The sequence below is a fragment of the Acomys russatus genome, chromosome 2 (genome assembly GCF_903995435.1).
Source record: "Acomys russatus chromosome 2, mAcoRus1.1, whole genome shotgun sequence".
In the NCBI taxonomy this organism is placed as follows: Eukaryota; Metazoa; Chordata; class Mammalia; order Rodentia; family Muridae; genus Acomys; species Acomys russatus.
In genome coordinates, this window is record NC_067138.1 from 98,355,002 (window position 1) to 98,377,263 (window position 22,262).

Genomic DNA, 22,262 nt, shown 5'->3' on the forward strand with positions numbered 1-22,262 from the left:
TTGCTGGTGGGAATGCAAACTACTACTACCACTTTGGAAATCTATCTGGTGCTATCTCAGAAAAATGGGAATAGGGCTTCCTCACAGAGTTTTCAGAATGCATTGGATCACTTGTGATCAGTGATATGGGGCATTCAGTCAATGATCAAGACATACAACATGGCAGGCAAAATAGATTGGAAAATCTGAAAATGGGTATATTGAGGAAATTTTGTTATCATTGAACCAAAAAATGAAAAGATCAAGGTGAAAATGTATTTCTTTGTGAGGTTCAGGCACTTTTGACCTTCATAAAGACAGTTATACATGTTATTTAAGTTTAGAGAATTACAAAGAAGCTTTTAGAATTAAATCTAAGTAAAAACTAGTTGATTTCTACAGGAAACAGTTACAATAATTATAGAGTTATAGTTATATATGTTGGGGATAAAGCTGGAACAGACCACTGTAGGTCCTGTTAATCTGGTTTGTTGCCAAGGTATGACTGCTGGCGTTGCATGAGTTGTGGAGAGAAGGGCTGAAGATCTTTGTGATCAATTCGAAATGATGTGAGAGAGCAAACGGAATTTAAAGCACATTTTCTACTGCAGAACTCTGATCAGTCTCGTGTGTCTGCATCTGGAGGAGCAGAAGAGCGTGGATTTGGTGTTTGCCTACTTGTGTCCCTGTCAGGTGAGGTGAGGTATGGGTAGGCAGGGGGCACCTGCAGGATTGTGGAGCTGGAACAAAGCAACAAGATTGGGAAGGGAGTTTGAAAAGATCCACAGGTGATGGAAACAGGGGACCATGGAAAGCTGCCATAGGTATTTTGCTGTAGAACTAGGTATGAGACTGGGGGTTTGATCTGAGGAAACAGAGGGGAAACAGAAGATCTTTGGCAGGCTAGCAGGGGGACCTGCTGTCTAAGGAAGTACTGATTAAGAGGGAGTAGAGAGATTGAAAGAGTCAGAGTTTGGGGGGAAACAGTGTCTTTTTATCATGGCAGGACTAGAGTACTTAGGAACTCAAAGTATCTCTGCATAATTTCTGCAAAAATCGGGCCAGTTTATATTCCAGTATAGAGCGAGGATAGGTTCCAAGTCTCTATCCATAGGGAACGATCTACTGTTTGCAGTAGAGTGGGGAAGAAAGCAAATTTTCTTTAAGAGTGTAGCCCTGGTATGTTGATACACCATTCACCACTTAATCGTCTCACTCATGAGTATATATGTTGCATAAATTTTACTCTGAGGTGGACATGCACATACACACACTCACACACACCACTACCACCACCACCACCACCACCACAACAACAACCATGCCACAAATATATGCAAATAAGACATGCAATTTAGATATAGAGTGGTGATGTGTATCAGAGAGGAGTTACCAGAAGAAGATAGGAATGAATACGACAGAAATTCATTGAGTGCATGTGGGACATTCTCAAAGAGCTTCTGTCATGAAAATGTCCTCAGCAGAGAGGAGATATTTTCCCCAGCTCATTGTAGCTTAGCAAAGATGAGTAAGAATATGGTGTCACAGGGAAGAGTACTGCTTCGCTCCTCACAGCTACCTTGATGCTTCTCTGAATTTTGCATTTGGAAGTTTACTTTGACAGAAGAACAAAACTAGCCATCTATAGATACCCATGCACTCTTTCATTTTAAAACCTTTGTCCCTCAGACATCACTAAAATTTTTAACTTTTAAGGAAACAAAATGCAGTCGTTTTCATAAAAGAGAAGAGGGAGTACTTCATTTCTTTTGACAATCCCTGGTTAAATACTAGAAGCTTATTTGTCCCTAGTCATTATGCCATTTTGTTTCTGGATTTAAACATAATTTCCTCCATGATAATACAAACTAAGCCTGATATTTTTGTAGCTTTTGTTGAGTATCACAAAACCATGGTCGTTTTTATAGTTCAGATCTAAATGTATAATAGAGTCCAATTTTGTCATTATTCAGTTATTACTCTCTTGACACTAGAAAGCAACAAATATGCCTTATTTGTGTGTACCATCTGCTAAGCACAACACCTGACCCATAGTAAGTAGTTAATAGTCTTATTAGTTAATACAGAAAAGACAATGAGAGAGTAATTTTGGAGTCACACAGACAATAATATTTCTGATTCTAAATTATATTTTTCATGTCTACAGTGATTTTTCCATATTTGGCTGTGTCTCAAACCAGGTCAGCCTCTACATAGGAAGCACTTACACTGGTTCTATTAAAAGCTTCCAAAGTACCAAAATGCATCACTACAGCTGAGGGTCACTCTATGCCTAGCCCTCTTCTTCTTTTTTTTTTTTTTTTTTTGCCTAGCCCTCTTCTAAGATAACATTACAAAATCTAATATAGAAAATAACATTGAAGGAGTCAAATTTATCAGTTGGCAGAAAAGGCAAGGATCAAAATCCCTTTTATTATAGAATACAATCTAGGGGTTATACAACTGTTAGCCCCAAAGGATGCAATTATTTTGTTGTCTAAGATGTTAAACAGAGAATGATAATCCCTGGATGCTGCATAACTGAGAGATCACATGGGCACAGCACCTCAAGACATGACTCAAAGTTGCAACATTCATCCAGATGACACTGCCAATGGATTAGAACGAACACAAACTTTCCCAGCATTTTCTCCTAATAGAGCTCTATTGTAGCCCAGGGGAGTCTGGGTGGTTCAGACTACTTAGTACGGTCTATCCTACATCATACTGTTAAGCATTTCAAATATCTTTCTCTATATAGCCTTGGAAATGATGACCATAAAGGAATAAATATAAAAGACTATAATGCTTTGTCCTTCAGTTTGGGAGGCTATGGTATCTTCCCTTTTTACTTTGTGAACTTTTTTCTCCTTTGTGGGTTCCTTCTTTTTATTTATTTTTAATTATGCTCTCTTACAATTCATCCCAAGAAGAATTTTCCCTCCATCTGCTCCTCTCAGTGTTCACTCTCCTTCCCTCTCCCCCAGATCCAATTCCCATCACTTTGAGATCAGAAAAGAACAGGCCTCCCAGGGATATCAACCAAAGACTGCATAACAAGTTACAGTAAGACTAGTCACAAACCCTCAAGTCAGTGCTGAGCTAGGCATCCTTGTGGGAGTAAAAGTGTCCCAAAGGCAGGCAAAAGAGTCAGAGACACCCTCATTCCCACTATTAGGAGTCTTCAAAAACACCAAGCTAATAGTCGTATTTGCAGAGGACCAAGTCCAGACCCATGTAGGCTCTAATTGCTCCTTTAGTCTCTGTGAGCCCTGATGATTCTGTGGGTCATGATGCATTCTCTGGTGTCCTTGACAATTCTGATTAATACAAATCATCCCACCCTCTTCCTTAGGCTTCCATGAGCCCAAGAAGAGGGACCTGACAGAGATCTCCAGGGGGGATCTCTCTGTACCTAAGGTTTGGCTGTGGGTCTTGGCATCGGCTTCAATCTGGTGACTGAGGAAGCTGAGGAGACTTCTCTGATGATAATTGTGCTAGGAGCAACCAATGAGGTCTCTGGGATGAACAGTAACATGTTTATTCACACAGTGTTGGGCATGGGCTACCATTCATGACATGGTTTTAAATCAGGTATTAGTTGGTCATTCCCACAGGATCTATACCTTCAATGTCCCCACATATCTAACAGGCAGAGTAGACTATAGGTCAAAGGTTTTGTGGCTGCACTGAAGTCCTAGTCTCATCACTGGAGGATGGCTGGTAATAGAAAATATAAAGAGGGAGGAAGTCTCCCTCAGTCACAGTCATAGTGGAGGGGAGTAAGGGGAAAATGGGAAGGAGGGAGGAATGGGAGGATACAAGGGATGTGATAACCATTTAGATGTAATATGAATAAATTAATAAAAATTTTTTTAAAAAGAAAGAAAGAAAATGGCCTGTTCAAGCTCTGCATTCTCCATTACTAGGAGTCCTCATCTGGATCATCGTTGTAAAATCCAGGGAGTTTCTAGTGCATAGATGTCTGCACTTCCTCCCAAATGCCCTCCAATGTCAGTATCTTTTCTCTTCCTTTATCTCTTCCTGCTCCCATCACCACCTGCCCCAACTCCAACTGCAAAAATCTATTCTATGTCCCCTTCTCAGGACACTCCATGTATCCTCTTTAAAGCTCTCCTTGGTGCTTAGCCTTTCTGGGTCTGTGTGTTGTAACATGATTATCATTTTCTTAAAATCTACTTATAAATGATATAAATTATGTTTGTATTTCTAGGTCAGAGTCACCTCACTAGATGATTTTTTTCTAGTTCTGTCCATATCCCTGTAAATTTCATGATGCCATTTTAAAAGCAGATAATTAATATTCCAATGTTTTAAGTGCACCAATTTTTCTTTATTCATTCTTCATTTGAGGGACATCTATGATACATCCAGTTCTTCCTTTTATAAACAAAGCAGCTATGAACATAGTTGGGGGGGGGGCTCTTTATGATAGGATGGAGCATACTTTGGGTATAATCCCATGAGTGGTATATCTGAGTCTTGAGACAGATCTATTCCCAGTTTTCTACCTTATTTTTAGTAACTCAGGTCATTCATTTTGTTTGTTTATTGTGCCAAATTTTCTTTTTTTTCCTTAGGATTTACTATAACTCCAACATTTACCCCTTCCTTTTCCTCTAGCCAATAATTTCCATATAATTCTCCTTTCTTTTGAATTTGTGGAACCTTTTTCATTAATTGTTGATATTAACCAGCCTCATCCCATATTTAAGATGAAGTGATTGTTGAAGAAAAGGTGGCTGAATGTTTTTAGGGGCAGTGGATTAGATTGTTTGTTGTGAGATTGTATCTTTCATCAAGTTTCACCAACATGTCTACTTAAACATGAAATGACAAAGAACAACAAGAGGCATACAAAAACAGACAGAGGTAAGTTTATGAGTTCACTCCTTTGTAAAATTGATGAATTGTACCACACTTTCTTTATCCATTCTTCAATTGAGGGGCATCTAGGTTTTATTCAGTTTCTGGCTATTATGAATAAGACTGCATGAACACAATTGAGCAAGTGTCCTTGTGGTAAGGTGGACCATATTTTGGGTATATGTTCAGGAGTGGAATAGCTGGGTCTATAGCAAGAAATGGTAATCAGCCCAGAAGCCCCTCAACTGAAGAATGGATAAAGAAAATGTGGAACATTCACACCATAGAAAACTACGGAGCTATTGAAAACAAGGAAATCATGAAATTTGCATGGAAATACATGAACTAGAAAATGTCTTGAGTGAGGTAACCCAGACTGAGAAAGACAAACTTGGTAGATAGTTGCTTATAAGTGGGTATTTCCCATTTAGTACTGGATAACCATACTATAATTTAGTCCCAAAGAAGCCAAGTAGACTCCAAGGAAAGATACTTGAATCTTACTCTTAACAGAAAATACAGCAGATTTCTCAAGTAGATGGACCCAAGGAACTTGTTAGAAGAAGGTGCCATGAGAATAAGGGGAATGGGGATCAGGTGGGTAGAGACAGGAGAGGGGAGTGAGTAGAAGGACTTGGAAAGAGAACAGAAGTTCACAGGGGGCATCTCTGGGACATACAGAGGTACCCTTAACTGAGACACTAAATAACTGGTAGAAGTTTTGGCATCTTTAAAAACCTATTTATCAGCCTCATGATATCCCATTTATTAATTGTTGACCTTAAGGCCTGGGATGTTGGTGTTCAGTTCAGGAAGTTGTCTTCTGTGCCAATGTGTTCCAGGCTCTTCCCCACTTTTTCTTCTAACCAATTTTGTGTGTCTGGTTTTATGTTGAGCTCTTTGATTCACTTGGACTTGAATTTTGAGTATAGTGAAAAATATGAGTCTATTTGCTTTTTTTTTACCATAGACATCCAGTTAGACCAACAACATTTGTTGAAGATACTACCCTTTTTCCACTGAATAGATTTGCCTTCTTTGTTGAAAATCAAGTGACCATATGTGTATAGATTCATTTCTGGGTCTTTGATTTGATTCCGTTGATCAACCAGCCTTTTGCTGTGCCAGGACCATGCTCTTTTAATTACTGTTGCTTTATAGTACAGCTTGAGATCAGGTATGGAGATTCCTCCAGAGGATCTTTTATTGTACAAGTTTGTTTTAGCTATTCTGGGCTGAGAAGCTTCTGTAAGGCAAAAAACACTTCAACAGAAAAAAGTGATAGCCTACAGACTAGGAAAAGATCTCAACCAACCCTACATCTGACAAAGGTCTAATATCCAAAATATATAGAGAACTCAAGAAATTAAACATCACCAAACCAAATAACCAAATTGAAAAATGGGGCTCAGATCTAAACAGAATTCTCAACAGAGGAATGGCTGAGAAACACTTAAAGATGTGCTCAATCTCCTTAGCCATCAGGGAAATGCAAATCAAAATGACTCAGAGATTCCATCTTACAGCCATCAGAATGACTAAGATCAAAAATTCAAGTGACACCACATACTGGCAAGGATGTGGAGACGGAGGAAAACTCCTTCATTGCTGGTGGGAATGCAAACTAGTACAGCCACTTTGAAAATCTATCTCAGAAAACTGGAATAAGGCTTCCTCAAGACCCAGCTATTCCACTCCTTGGAATATACCGAGAAAATGTTCCAGCACACAACAAGGACATATGCTCAACCTTGCTCATAGCAGCCTTATTCATAATAGCCAGAACATGGAAACAGCCTAAGGATCCCTCAGTAGAAGAATGGATAAAGAAACTGTGGTACATATACACTATGGAATACTACTCAGCTATTAAAAACAAGGAATTCCTGGAAATTGTGGACAAATGGATTGAACTAGAAGTGATCATAATGAGTGAGTTAACCCAGAAGCAGAAAGGGTCAAATGGCATGTACTCACTTATATCTGGACACTAGCCAAAGGGGCATGTCCCATGAAAGTCTTCACTTACCAGGAAAGTGAGACACATGGGAGGACATCCTATTGGGACTCTAGATGAGAGAATCATGGGAGAATGGGGAAATAGAAGGATCCAGAGGGTCCTAGAAAGCCACAAGAGGAACATTATGATGGGCAGATCTGGGCCCGGTGCTCCTGCTCAAACTATGGCACCAGCCTCGGATAATACATGCAGTAAACTTAGAACACCTACTCAGATCTAGCCAACGGACAGGACATTATCTACAGTTGAGTGGAGAGTAAGGACTGACTTTCATCCAACTCTGGTGCCCCATATTTGAGTACGTCCCCTGGATTGGGAGGTCTGTCATCACTCAGAGTAAAGATAGCAGGCTACCAAGAAGAGACTTGATACCATATGAACATATTTAGGGGGAGGAAGTCCCCCTCAGTCATAGTCATAGGGGAGGGCGGGAGGAGGAAAGCAAGAGGGAGGGGGGAATGGGAGGATAGAAAGAATGGGATAATAATTGAGATGTAATATGAATAAAATATATATTAAAAAATAAAAACTCATTTGTGTTATGTAAACATGTTTTGGTTTAATCCCAAGTTTGGGATATGGGGCCTGGTCCAATTTATCCACAACTGAAAACAGCATCCTGAAAGGACATGAGATCTTTGTCTACAGGAGACTACCTAGCACTGGGGCATGTTTTTTGCCAGCTGGAAAACATCTGGTGAGGACTTTCAAATCCTATAAATAAGAGATTTCAGAGAGAGGTGCAGGAAGGGTGGGGAGGGAGAAGGAAGTCTACAAGAAGAAGGACTGGAAGAGACAACCGGGGAAGAGAAGGCTGTTGTTGCTTTTGCTGTTGCTGACTGAATATTCTGGCAAGAGAAATTGGTGTTGCCCCCAAAGAATCAAAAGACCCTAAGCTTCAAGAAGTAGCCAAACAGATCTATGACAACTCTCCCCACTAACTTTTCTCTTACTTGGTGTTGAGGTGTTGTAAGGGATTGGAATGGAGATGGGAGAAAGAGTTATAAGAAGCCAAAATAAAAATAGATTTTAAATGTTAATAAAGAAAACATCAAAGAATTGGAGGTAAACCTTGTATTATAATTGAGTTGTATGAGTAAAATACCACATATTAGAGTAGAAATATATTGTGTGTGATATGTTAGAATTCTGTGATGTACTCTCTATGAGAGTTAACATCACATTAATCATTTTCTCCTGGACCTCATGCAAAATTTTTTTTACTGGGACTCAACCTTCATGGTGCTGAGCAACAACTACCCTTCCCACACCATCATACAAGTCTTTAGTTCCTCTAAAATTGTATACCATCCCTTCTAAAACTAATATGGAGTAAGATGTGAATTTCAAGTCAGTTGTATTATTTAATGTTGGAAATATGAGAAAGGTAAGAAAGAATAGAAGTCCTTATAAACTAATAATGATAAACTTAACAACTAGGCAATAATATATTTTCAGAGTGTAGAAAATACTTTTTAAACAAATACAAAATAGAGCCAGAAGGAAATTAAGACTAATACTGTTTTAAAAGCAAAAAAGAAATAAAGACAAAGACCCTTTTAGCATAACTGGAGAGTAGTAGCTGGGAGCAATTGGGAACTGAAATATACACTTCTTATTTGACAAATAATGGTATCTTTGTCACAAGGTTGATTATCTATGGTCTGTCACTTGCAGAACCAAGCAAGAACACCGTATGTAATTACTGCTATGATTTACATCTGAAATATCCTACAAAAACCTAGTGTATTGGAGACTTGTGCCACCACTCGTGGCTACAAAAGTGTAATGAACAAGGAGGGCACAATAGGTCAATATGTTGAGAACCTCTCATTCTCTCTCTCTCTCTCTCAGCTCTCATGAAGTGAGTAATTTTATTTCATCATGGTTTTTCTACCACATCAAAGTATAAGAGACACTGGAATCAGCCACCCATGGACAACATATTCAAAAGTAAAACTTCTTTCCCCTTTTACATTATTTAATTCCAATATTTTATTAAAATGATGAAAAACTAACATACATTTAAACTTGCATCCATCTGTTTATAAGAGTTGCGTATTTTTATATGTTCAGGTTTATTTAAATGTTTATTCTTTGCTGATTTTATTATGATTTAAGGAATGCATATTACAATTTCTTATTTCTTTCCAGTTAATCACAGGATAAAAGCTAATTCACTACAGAGAAAGTTTCTTGAAAGAACAAAATCTTTTACCCTAAGCTTCTGGATAGCCTAGCATGAAAGTATCCCATGAGAGCTAACTACAAGCCAGGAGGGCATCAGAGATGGTAAAATGCATGACACATGAAAGCAAGCATGAAACTGTGGTGAGGTGCTGATGTCACTATTTAACAACAGAGTGAAGATTGTCCTGGTAATTTTCTCTTCCTCCAAACTTACTTTTTCATAAAGTCTAACACGCCATTTTAAATTTTCTTTGCTCTGCAAAGAATGACCAACTTCTCTTGCACATTTCCGGAATCAGAGAAGAAAACGTGGCCATTATAAACGGCTGTTTTGAAGTTCATATTGAAAAACAAATTTCTTCCTATATCTGCCTCTGCTCTGTAATGGCTGATGTGAAAGCTGTTGATTTGCTGAAGCAGTGCAGCAGATGATCAGTGCAGAGCAGCTGCATGTTTATGTCTGAACCACAGACAGGAGATGTGTCCATAAAATATGACAATGTGATTATCAAACTTTGAGATGCACAATGCAGTGTAAGCATGCACAGAATTGGCTGTGACTGGCAAATCATGAGCTCTGAATGCCAAAAATGTTAGAAGACAAATACCTCATATCAATTTTTGAAAGGGTTTGACATTATTTTCAGTATAATACTACATCATGTCTCCCTTACCCAAATCACCCATGCCCTCCGCTCACTCACAAATTTATGACTTCTTGTTTTAATTATTATTGCTACACACACAAAGACACAAATACAAACACACATATACATAGAAAATACATCAAAACAATCTGCTGAGTCCATTTAGTGTTAGATAAACATTTAGGACAATTATTTCTGGAATAGACTAACTATTTGTTGCCAGAGTTCATTAATTTCTTATAGCTCTTCATCTAGTGATAAAGCACACAAAATTTCCCCATTCTACATTGGCCTGCCAGCTAGTGTTCTTATTGTTCAAGTCTTGTTTGGGCAGGCATGATGTTGAGATTTCATGAGGATAACTTCTCTGTCATAGTTAGAAGGCACAATCATATAGACTTCGCCACTGATCCTCTGTCACTTTCCGTCTTTCTACCTCATATTCTGGATGACGTCTGGTCCTAAGGTGTGGGAGTTATGTTGGGATAGTTTAACTGCTCTGGACATTGCAATGTCATTTGTTCTCTGAATTTTGATGAGGTATGATTTTCTTAATGGTTGCTGTCTGCTACATAAAGAAACTTCTTAGTGAGGGGTGAAAGTTACACTTTATGTGGGAATAAGGAGGAGTATTTAGAATGAAGTTAAAAATTATGCTGGTTTAGGATATGGTGGTAGCAATTTCTCCATTAAGATACAGTACTAGGCATGATTTACTTCCAGCTAGTGGAGCACTCACAGGTATCACACAGATGGACACGCTGGGGACATCTTGTCATGTTGGTCATTATTTCATTTCATTGACCTCCAGTTGTGTAAGGGTGTTCCTTCATTTCTTCCTTGGGATTTTCCCTCATAACTTCCCACACTATGAGAGTTGGTCAGCAGGGTCAGACAGAGCTCAAATTCTCTAAGAAATAATGTTTTAAGTGTCTTTAGAAAAATTACTTGCCTTCAACTTTTAGGGGAGAAACGAAGAGAATAGCAGAAGCCTCTATTGACTCAGGAGTCTTCTGCCCTCAGTAAACAACAACTTTAACACTAATTACTGTTTGCTTCCTGTTAATCCAACCCCTTTCACATCATTAGGATTTCAAGAACTAGAAAGTGATATTTGAGAGCTACCAAAATTCTATCTACTGCATACATTTATGCCATGTGTTGTTTTATAACTATACTCTAAATCCCATTTGAATATTTTTTGCTATATCCAAAGGAAAACTTATGCATACTTTCAAAAACATAGAAGAAAAGACAAGAAATTATAAGTCATGATATCAAGTGGAAGAGCTAAAGAATAATGGTTGATAATGTTTTGCCCTGAGCACAGTGAGAATAACATTTAGGGAAACAATTTAATATTTTAATTGCCAATAATACAGGCTAATTTTTGGTAACACCCAGCCTAACTCAAAGAAGATGATCAGCATTATAGAATCTCCTTATGGAGGCAAATGTGGCAAACCAGCAGTTGGGCAAAATGTTCTTGTCTCAGCCACTGACAGAATTCTGTCTAAAAATGGGCAAGCTAGGATACAGGCAGCTGATGGTCTAACTCTACCAAGACAGGATAAGCAAGTTCTCAATAGTTCCTGCCTTACAAATATGTATGTCAGATATACTGGACCAGAAGGTTAAAGATGATGCTCCAATTTTATAGAGTCTTGGGTAACTGTTTAGGCAGCAAACTGTCTCCGTCATTTTTTTTTTCACTTTGGAAGCTGCTAATCTGCACTTGCTGTTTACTCAGGTAATTAATTTTATTCCTTCTCAAGTCTCTGATGGGTTGGATTTAATATTTTAATGTTCTATAAAAACAACAATGTAACAGTTAGTCAATAAAGTTTATAATAATAAATATAATAAAACAGTTAAACACTTAAATCTTCTAGTATGTAATAAATAAATGCAGCCTTTTATTTTGATCATATTAGAAAAATAATTTTCATGCAATCCAATAAATAAAGGTGAATTTTTAGCATTATATCTTTTATTAGATATTTTATCATGCAGAAAAACCAACAATTCTTTGATTTTGTCTTCTCCTTCTCCTAATTGGTTTGTGTTACGTCCACTCTATTTGACAAAAGACAAAGGAGGTATTTAATAATTCATCTGAAAGTAGGTAATTTATCAGTGACAGAAAAATTTATCAACTTAGGCAGTCTGCCTCTTAGAGTTGTGACTTGTACAAACTTCATGTTTAGAAATATGATAATATTATTTGAAAATAAACATAAAATGGATTTTAAAACAAGTCTCAACAACCTAAGCTTACAAATGAGGTTTCTGTATAAACTCCAGCCTTTAGGTTCCCATTTCATATTTCTCCTTTACAGTTTATGAAGCTTGAAATTCACCGTCTCTTCCTTAGCAGTCCATTCTTTTACAGTTGGGTACTTAATGTATGCTTTATTACAAATGCCAACTTACTGTGGCATTGAATATCGTTTGTGTTTTCAAAAACACAAGGCAAGAAAATATAGAGACAGAATTTTGAGGGAAAGTGGAGAATGTCTTCTACTGTCTCAAAGATTATTGTCAAATGTGAATCCCTTTTCTTGTCTTTCCTAAACTTTTTCATTAATTCAATCCTCCCATTGTTATCATTTTCTTTTGCCGTATATCCCAAATCCTATAATACAACATGTAGTTTGATTCTGATGGCAGAAATTTCTGCTCACCTTTTCCCGATTCATGCCTGTTGCTATAGGATGAACTGTGTCCTCAGGTTTGTCACAATAGTAGCTTCTTTGGTAGCAATGGAGTTGCAGATACAAATAGCAAAGTCACACAACTGTAGGTCTTCACAGCTAGCAGAGTAACACATTTAAGAAACTGCTGCTGTTTCCTTGTTTCATTAATGTAGACTTGTGAGTATATTATAGTTCCCAGAAGAAACAGAGTAACCCCAAATCTTTCAATTTAATGTAACCTGTAATGTTCCTTGTATCCTGTAAAGTAACAAATACACTAGTTTTGGAGATGATGGGTAGTGTGGTTAGAAGTTACAGGATCCTGTCTACTGCAGGAGACACTGTCAACTGCAGGTTTAACTTTACAAGGGTTGCTTCTTTTCCAAAGTTGCAGCTTCATCTCGAATTTCCACCTGTAACTTATGAGGGTTTTAATTGCTCTGTGTTCTAGCCAGCCCTTGTTTATTACCAGTTGTTTTCATAATAGCCATCCTAGTGGTTCAAAGAGCTATCTCACTGTGATTGTGATTTGCATTTCCTAATGACTAATGATGCTGACAGCCACTAATGTGTTCACTGGATTTTTTATACCTTTTATGAAGATATGTCTATTCAAGTGTACAAAGATGTGTGGTAATGGCTTATTGATTACAGAATTATGGAATAGCCATAGTTTTTATAAATGAATAAGACAGTAAATATTTCAATTTGATTTCTTTTATAGTTAAATTTATGATATATATCTAAACATTAAAATACATATATTTATGATATTTCTCTGTAAAGCTTAAGAAACATCAATCTCATTTAATATTCATTTAAATCTATTATAGCTTTTAGTTATAATATTACTTAAAGATTAAAAAGACATACTATTTGTGTATATGCCTGTGTGTGTGTACACTTGTGTGCATTAAGCACCTGTGTTTGTAGTGACATTGCCTTTTAGATATAACATGTTTTGTAAAAAAAAAAAAAAAAAAAAAAGCCTGGCATATATTTACAAAATGCATACCAAAACTGTCTCTTAAAAATTGTGGTAAGTCACAGTTTCATGATACTTATCTAATAATAAACACATGGATATCCTTAGACAAAGTCTAACAATGGAATACATAGGTATAGGACTGTAAGCAAGGTGGATTGTAATAAGAAATTTGTTCTTTAATTGAAAGAAGAGGAAAAAAGAGAATATCTTTCTATTTATACCTCTTCAATTACTTCTACTCTGAGTAACATTTATGTTTATTGGTAATATTTCTTTTAAAGATCTAATCCTTCTGTGAGGTTTCTGAGCTCTGTCTAATGTTTGACTGTGGCTTGCTGTATCTGCTCCAATCAGCTGCTGGAGAGCATGTCTCTGACGACAACTGGGCTAGGCACCAATTCTAGGAGTAAAACAGAATACCATTAGGAATTATTTCATTAACAGTTCCCCCATGGTTGATTCTAACATAGGTCTAGATCCTGGCCACCATGGCATTGTCATGTATGGCATCTCTTCATGGCATGGGCTTTAAGTTGGTTCAGTCATTGATTGGCCACTCTCACCATGGTTCAGTCATTGATTGGCCACTCTCACCATGGTTCAGTCATTGATTGGCCACTCTCACCATGGTTCAGTCATTGATTGGCCACTCTCACCATGGTTCAGTCATTGATTGGCCACACTCACAAACTCTGAACCATCATTGCCAAATATATCTTGCAGAAATGGAAAGTGTGGGTGGTAGGTTTTTGGTGTCCCAGTTCCACTTCTCAGAGCCCAGTTTGGTTATAGAAAATGACTAATATATACTCCATACTATCTATTAGTAGGAGTCCTTGGTCGGATCATCCTTATGGGACCCTGGTTTCCACTGCAATAGTTTTCCACATTGGCCCTGAATGCTCACCTACTGCAATCGTCTCTCCACGCATTGTCACTCTCTGTTACTCTACCCTACCTGATGCTTCTTGTTCCCAGCTCCTCTTGCCCACCTGCCACCCACAAAATCTGTTCCATCTTCCCTCCAAGGAGATTTATGTGCCCCCCAAACCTTTCCTTATTATCTAATTTCTTTGGGTCTGTGAATTGTAGTGTTATTATCCTTTGATCGATAAGTGTGTACATGTTCTGTGTGTCTTTCTGGTTCCGAGTTGCCTTGTTCACAGTGATTTTCTTTTTAGTTTCAGCAATTTGCCTGGAAACTTCATTATGTCATTTCCCCCCTAACATCTGAGTGATATTTCATTGTGTGAATGTGCCACATTTTTAAATCCATTCTTCAATTGAGGGACATCTAGGTTGTTTGTACTTTCAAGCTTTTATATAGAAAGTTATTCTGAACATAGTTGAACAAATATCCTTGTGATAAGATAGAAAATCTTTTGGGTATATGCCCAAGAATGGTATAGTTCAGTCTTGTGGAAGATAGATTACTAACTTTCTGAGTAACTGTCATATTGATTTAATAGTGGCTATGTGAGTTTGCATTCCCAGTCATAATGTAACATAGCTTGGCCAACGTGAGCTGCCATTTGTGTTATTAATCTTAGCCATTCTTACAGGTATAAGAAAGAATCTCAAAGTTATTTTGATTTGCATTTTACTGATGGCTGAGGATGTTGAACGTTTCTCTGAGTGTTTCTCAGCCATATGAGATTTCTTTAATTAAAAATATTTTTTAATATTCTGACCATTGGCTAGATCTGGGAAGGGGTTTAAAGTTTACCTCCTGTATTGTCCTTGGCTGGTGCCTTAGTTTGAGCGGGACCCCTGGGCCCAAATCTGCCTATCATATTGTTCTACTTGTAGATTTCTAGGACCCTCTGGATCCTTTTATTTTGCTGTTCTCCCATGCGTCTCTCATTTAGAGTCCCAATAGGATGCCTTCCCCTCTGTCCCAGTTTCCTGGTAAGTGAAGGCTTTCGTGGGACATGCCCCTTGGGCTAGTATGCAGATATAAGTGAGTATATACCATTTGATTCTTTCTGCTTCTGGGTTAACTCACTCATTATGATCATTTCTAGCTCAATCCATTTATCCACAAATTTCGGGAATTCCTTGTTTTTATTAGCTGAGTAGTATTCCATAGTGTATATGTACCACAGTTTCTTTATCCACTCTTCTACTGAGGGACACTTAGGCTGTTTCCATGTTCTGGCTATTATGAATAAGGCTGCTATGAACATGGTTGAGCAAATTTTCTTGTTGTGTGCTGGAGCATCTTCTGGGTATATTCCAAGGAGTGGAATAGCTGGGTCTTGAGGAAGCCCTATTCCCATTTTTCTGAGATAGCACCAGATAGATTTCCAAAGTGGCTGTACTAGTTTGCATTCCCACCAGCAATGAAGGAGTGTTCCTCTCTCCCCACATCCTCGCCAGCATGTGGTGTCGCTTGAATTTTTGATCTTAGCCAAACCCCTTCCCAGATCTAGCCAATGGTCAGAATATTCTCCACAGTTGAGTGGAGAGTGTGATACGACTTTCTCACGTACTCTGGTGCCTCACATTTGACCATGTCCCCTGGAGGGGGAGACCTGGTGGCACTCAGAGGAAGGACAGCAAGTAGCCAAGAAGAGACTTGATACCCTATGAGAATATATAGGGGGACGTAATCCCCCTCAGGAACAGTCATAGGGGAGGGGAATAATGGAAAAATGGGGGGGGGGAATGGGAGGATACAAGGGATGGGATAAACATTGAGATGTAACAAGAATAAATTAATAAAAAAAATATTTTTTAAGATATGTACCACATTTTAATTGGATTATAAGATTTTAAATATCTATTTAATTGAATTCTTTGTATATTTTTGATATTAGCACTTTGTCAGATATGGAGTTGGTGAAAATAATTTCTGAACCTGTAGACTACCATCTACTGGTGGTGTTCTTTGACTTACAGAAGATTATCAGTTTCAAGAACTTCCATTTATTAGTTTCTGACCTTAATGTTTGTGCCTGTGTGTTCAAGGCTCTTCCTCATTTTTTTCTCCAGTCAGTTCCAGTGTATTTAGTTATAGGTTGAGGTCTTTGATCCACTTAGATTTGAAATTTTTTCAAGGAATAAGTATGGATTTATTTGCATCTAAACACAGACATCCAGTTAGACCAGGCCCTTTTGTTGAAAAGGTTTTCTTTTTTTCAGTGTATATTTCTGGCCCCTTTTTAAAATCAGCAGTACCTAGGTGTTTGAATTTATGTCTGTTTTTTTGGTTCAATTCCATTGAACATGTCTATTTTCGAGCCAATATCATGTTCTTTTCATCACTATAACTGTGTAGTACAGCTTGAAATTAGGGATAGTGATACAGCCAGGCATTCTTTCATTGTCCACGATTATTTTTGTTTTAGCTATTCTGTGCTTTTTTTTTTTTTTCACATAAATTTAGTATTGTCCTTTCAAGGTCTATAAATTGTGCTGGAATTTTGATAGGGACTTAACTGGATTTATAGTTTCCTTTTGGTAGAATGGCCATTTTAAAAACTGTGTTAATTTTACCTACCCATGGGCATTGGATATCTTTCCAACTTCTGGAATTTTTCCAAATTCTTTCTTTAAATACTTGAAGGTTTTGCCATATAAATCTTTTACTGGCTTGGTTAGAGTTACACCAATTTATTTTATTTTATTTGTAGCTGTCATGGAAACTCCTTCCCTGACTTCTTTCTTAGTCCATTTGTCATTTGTAAATAGGAGAGCTACATTCTGTTTTTGAGTTTACCTGTATTCAGCCACACCACTGAAGGTGATTATCAGCTGTAGGAGCTCATTAGTAGAATTTTTGGGATCATTTATGTATACTATCATATCAGCTACGAATCATGGCACTTTGACTTCTTTCTTTGCAATTTGTATCCCGTTGGCCTCCTTGGCTTTCCTTATTACTCTAGCTAGAACTTATTCTATAGATTCTGAATTTAATTCCCAGCTCAAAGTTTTCAAGCCCAGTAATTAAGCATTAATTATTGAGAACATGCTTTCTATTTAATATATAATGCTTTAGGAAACAGAAATTAAATATACATTTCCTTGATATTTGTTAAAATGACAAAAGCACATTCATACTAACTTATTAAAAGTAAATTCAAGTGAGAACAGATGATCTTTTATATATCTTCTTAATTGATAAATATTATCATAATTTTGGTCTTTGAAATGAAAACACCTTTCGTTTATTGATTGATATTGATAAGTGTTTTTTTAAGTCTACAGCTGACTTTATCTAACTCTGAGTTTTATAGAAATTCATTTCGTATCTAAATTACTCTGTCATTTGAATGTGTGAGAAATTTCAAAGTACATTGTCCATGAATGCCGTGAATTTAGAATCTTTCTCTGTTTTAATTTCTACTTTTGTTTGCTTTAGACTTTGTGTGTTCTGCTTTGTTATTTTTTCCTTTTTATTATGAATGTTTTCATCAGAACTTACTTGAAAGACTGCACTTAGATAATTTTAGCTATTACTATATCCATTTTTGCTTGAGGGACCACAAATGAGAGTATACAAATGCTTCAATTAAAATACATTGTCTCAGGATAGTTTTCATGGGATGTGATAAGATTTTTCCATGTTAAGTTTCTGCATTAACTAGTTTACCTTATGCTGGGGGCCATACAGAAGGAACAGCAAAAACAGCTCTAGAACTCATGGAATGTGCCCATGGGTTAGCAAACCATGATGGGCACGTCTTGGCGAGGTGTAATAGTCTTCATGCTGTTATGGAGCATAGCTCTGGTGTTGTTACCTTTGCAGTCCTTATAATCCTCTTAATATGTGAATTGTGTGAGTACTATAAAGGGGGCTTCCAGCCCCTCACTGGGCAGTACATTGGCATACGCAATAACAGTGCTTGATCTCTTTCAGGCATTGCTGCTGGAGCAGATTAATGATTCAACCACCACCTTTGAAAACAACCTGCAGATGTAGATTGCTAACAGTGATCACTACCCTTAGGAAGGATTTGGAAAAGTAGATTGTTCAAGAAGGTCAGGTAAAGATGTGTTTGCTAGTGGCTTTAAAGTCTTAGGGACAAATTTATTGTTTAGCAAAGTTAGGTAAAGATGTTTTTGCTATTGGCCCTGATGCAGGAAATCTAAGAAACAATTGAAGTTGAGAGAAATTACACTCTCAGTAGTAAAGTTAGGGACTTGTCATGGATGACAAAGCAAAAACAATGGCCCATGGCAGCATTGGCTGGCATGACCCTTCAAGCTGGGCTGGTGACAGGGATGACGATTGATTTCCTTATTCTATTTTTCTGTCCTCAGCTTCCTGATATGATTTAATAAAACTGACTAATGAGTAGATGAGCATCTTTAGGACTTCAAGTAGAAAAGACTGATTATTTTTATGTAGGAGTTTCGATTTGAGAATCTTTTAAGATCTTTATAATATTACTTTTTTCTTTTTTATTATTTTCTTTTTTAAAATATACATTTATATTATTACACATATATACAATAGATTACCTATAGCAAGAAGAACCATGACACAACCAGGAATTAAATAAATGTTACATTTTTAGTGTTTTGGCTATTTGTACTTGACAGACTTGAAGAAAACGTCTTTCCTATCTTGATGCTTCTAAATTTCTGAATGTAAATCAATCTCCATCACATGTTCTCATTATCCACTTAAAACACCTATCTAGACCTAAAAACATCTTAACCCCTAAACAACTAAGCTTCATTGTAAAACTAAGCTACCTGGTCTTCAACTCCATCAGAGACTTGCAAAGGAATAAACTTGATTACCTGAATATGCCGGGAGTGCAGGTTAGTAGCTTTCCAAATGAGAAGATGACAGAGACAGGTTGCTATTTTAATAGTCACCACAAACTCACTATAATGTTGGAGCATCTACTTCAGCCTTCTAGCCCAATATATCTGAAAGACATTTTTGTGAGGCAGGAACTATTAAAAACTTGCTTACCCTGTCTTGGCAGAGTTTGGCAATCCACTCTGCCTGTATCCAAGCTAGCCCCCTTTTTTAGGCATAATTGTGTCTATTGTACCCACATAACTCAATTATAATACAAGGTTTACCTACAATGCTTTGAAAGTGCAATAGCAAGCTGTTTAGGATAAAAAAGTTATACAAATTTAAAGTTAATAGTTTAAATCATGGTCATGTCTACGGCTAGTCTACTTTAATCAAAAGAATATACATCTTAGGTGCAACAGATAGATATGATTCTATAGAAAGATAAGGTAAGATAGTTAGACAAGGTCTTCAAAAACCTCAGAGCCATGCAGAATATGACATTTAAAATGTTTTTATTATTTAAAGATCCACTGACAATGAGACAGGTTAACTCCTGGCAACACCCAGCCTCCATCAAAGAGAATGATGAGCATCAAGGAACCTCCTTATGGAGATGGCTTCAAATGTGGCAAACAAGCCACTGGGCAAAAGGTCCTCATTTCTACCATTGACAGAATTCTGCCTAAAAAAATTACTTCTTAGGATAATTGATTCCTTCTTTGTAACCACAAATTGCAGCCTGCCAGTAAAGAAACACTGGCTGGGAAATTACCTTGCTTGCTTATATTCACTCTGTTAACATGTAACAAGTTGCTTTGGTATGTGGATTCTTGGAAATAACCTTTTATTCATGTTTGTTTCTCACATAAAACATTTGATCATGTGAAGGTATTGTGGAACATGATTTTCTTACACATATCCATTGTAACCATTTATTTGTAGAGAAATAGAACGGAAACACATTGTGATATTTGTACTGCTTGAAAGATCTTGCTGGGATATATAAGCTGTGGGAGAAATAAGAAGCTTGTTTGAAACTTTTCCCTCCACAAAGATGTGTGTAAGTGTACAAGTTTGGGTTGAAATCTTTTACATCCACCAAGATTGTATGTATGTATGTATGTATGTATGTATGTATGTATGTATGTATTGAATTGTATTGTTGAAACCTACCTGCTGGTCTGTCTTACTTCATCAAGTGTGTGTGTGTGTGTGTGTGTGTGTGTGTGTGTGTGTGTGTGTGTGTGTGCATGGTTCTTTTTTTTTTTTTTCCTTCTTTCCTTTTCTTTTGTAGATGCCAGCATCAGTGGACACCCACACTAGGAGCCATAAGATTTAGGTCCACTAGGAGCCATCAGCCCTAGCTGCAGTTTGTCACCATCAGTGGAAGCTATTGCAGGCAACATTCAGTTCCGTCCTGGAAGGTTGCCCTCAGAGAAAGTCTACAGGGTCACCAGCCGCAGGATTCATGCCACACTTCAGCTTTCCCTAGTTGATGTCAACGCTGGACTTTGATATTCTGGCACATAAATAGTGGGCCCTTGATAATCTTATTTTGACAACAAATGCCAAGAGACTGGAGGTAAGTTCATATCGTACATAGGTCTTTTAAAGCCATTTTATTCCATTATAAAATAGATTTATTTACCTTTTCTACGCCTCGCTCTCTTCACAAACCATGGTACTCACTGGAGTACCATGTTTTTCCTAAGAAAATAGAGGTCTATGAATAAGATTATATGTATACACAAAATCTTACCACCTGATTTTATATGATGTTAACTAGATCTCTGTAAATTGTGAAAGTGTTTACTGTACTTATTATTATTTCACAATACTGATATTTAAAATATAACAACAGTGGCTGGAGAAGTTGATTAAGAACACTAGGTAGTCTTCCAGAAGATTGGCTTCAATTTCCTCTTCCCACAGCCATTGTATCTCCAGTTCCAAGGAATCTAATGTCATCTTCTGGCTTCCAAGGACACCAACCATGTGTTTGATGAGCACGCATAGAGTTATCAAAACACAAATACACATAAGTGGTAAAATTTTTAAAATTAAAACTTAGAATTTTGTGTCTATATGTCAGCTTATCTCTACTTACTATAACCTAGAATTTATAGTCCTGTCAGAAAGCTCTACTTCTATAGGGTTGTGTTGTAGAAGAATCCCTTGGGACTGAGCATTACAACTGTGCAATTTTATTAATTGTGGTATTCTGTATTAATTTTTGGATGCTGAAAGGAAAGTTTCCTTGATGGAGGTTGTGTACTACACTTATGCATCAGTTTTAGGACACATATTTAGAATGTAGGACTTACAAATTAATCCTAAATGTAGAATTTAGGATTACACTAGTTTAGTAGAGGTGTATTTGTGGGTTCTACACTAGGATCCATGGCTTCACTAGTCCCCTATGTTGTGTAAGTTTCTACTATCAGGCATATTTTTCCTCCTGTGGAATAGATGTTAAGTCGGATTAAAGAGCTGCTACTTATAGTTACGGAGCTGTTGCTGCATCTTGACTGTCTTGACCCATGCTGGTCATTGTTGTGGGTTCATAGACATCATAGCTGGTGAGACTTTTGGTTTTATTAACCCCTCAGAAGTGTGCATGGTACCTTCAGTTACCATGAAATCTGCTCTCCAGGGAGTAGGCTTTGGGGTCAATTGCAGCCCACTGGCCTGTGAGCCCTGTGCTTGATGTTCATTGTGTTTCAACAGTAGGGAGTTACATTCTACTACTGGAGACAAGCAAAGGCAATAAAAAATAGCCTGTAATCTCCAACAATTCAAAATGTGGGTCCTGATACTTGTTGTTGGGATTTCTTGTTGATGGTCTAGAGTCTTAGAGTCAGCACAAATGAGGAATTTTCATTAAACTATAAATGTTTCTTTATAAGCTGATTTAAACTATGAAATACATCATGAATTTCCAGTCATCCTTGTAGAGACTCAGGGTATTCTTCACTGCATTATTTCAGTTTCAGATTATGTGTTGCCAAAGTAAGCATATATAAAGAAGAATTTTTAGTTATTATAATTAATTATTTGGGAACTTTATGTATGCATTAATGTATTTCGATCA